Source organism: Helobdella robusta (assembly GCF_000326865.2).
Source record: "Helobdella robusta unplaced genomic scaffold HELROscaffold_94, whole genome shotgun sequence".
In the NCBI taxonomy this organism is placed as follows: Eukaryota; Metazoa; Annelida; class Clitellata; order Rhynchobdellida; family Glossiphoniidae; genus Helobdella; species Helobdella robusta.
In genome coordinates this window covers 233,893-234,884 of record NW_008705537.1, presented here as the reverse complement: position 1 = coordinate 234,884, position 992 = coordinate 233,893, and the positions used below count along the sequence as shown (strand labels likewise).

Genomic DNA, 992 nt, shown 5'->3' with positions numbered 1-992 from the left:
AGACTTTTTTGATTCGATTTTGACGAATCTATCAATAATTTTGAAGAGGATAGCGAGGATTCTAATGACATTGATTATTATTTAAATTATTATCGCGACGATGACGATATTTTTGATGACGTCGATGATTATGATTATTGATGATTATGATTATTGATGATGACGTCAGTGATTATGATTATTGATGATTATGATTATTGATGATGACGTCAGTGATTATGATTATTGATGATTATGATTATTGATGATGACGTCAGTGATTATGATTATTGATGATTATGATTATTGATGATGACGTCAGTGATTATGATTATTGATGGTTATGATTATTGATGATGACGTCAGTGATTATGATCATTGATGATTATGATTATTGATGATGACGTCAGTGATTATGATTATTGATGATTATGATTATTGATGATGACGTCAGTGATTATGATTATTGATGATTATGATTATTGATGATGACGTCAGTGATTATGATCATTGATGATTATGATTATTGATGGTGACGTCAATGATTATGATTATTGGTGATTAGCCCTTGTGAAATTGATATTTCGATTTGTCTTTTTGCATTCATAATAAAATGTACAGTACAATCTTCATAATCGTCTGGTTGGTTACTTTGAGTTTTACCATTTTGTTGTAGTTTTATTTATTTATTTAGTTTTTTATTTATTACAAATCTCTCCTCAATATTTTCAGAGGCATTCAAAACAAACACACCGGGCAAGTGAATTAGCCTGAAATAGGGTATCAAACACATCGCGTGTTTTAGATGGGGATCTCTATGTAATCGAATCTGGTAAACTGTAGTAGCAGTGCCAGGCACTTTACCGTTACAACCACAATACTAAATTTTTCGCTATGTCGTTCATATGAAAAAACTTTTAATATGAAACAAACAAAAGAAACAAAACAAAAAAAAAACAAAAATTATAATTGTTTTGTATCTTTTTTGATACATTTTAGAGACGATAAAACTG

The 992-nt window shown here is 29.1% G+C and overlaps 1 protein-coding gene across 1 annotated transcript in view; it reads left to right on the top strand.

Annotated features, from left to right (window-relative positions):
* The window catches only part of HELRODRAFT_182865 (hypothetical protein), a gene marked incomplete at both ends in the record, with an annotated part of 5,614 nt that overhangs the window by 4,275 nt on the left and 347 nt on the right, over nucleotides 1–992 (top strand). The gene's annotated exons all lie outside the window — the stretch shown is intronic.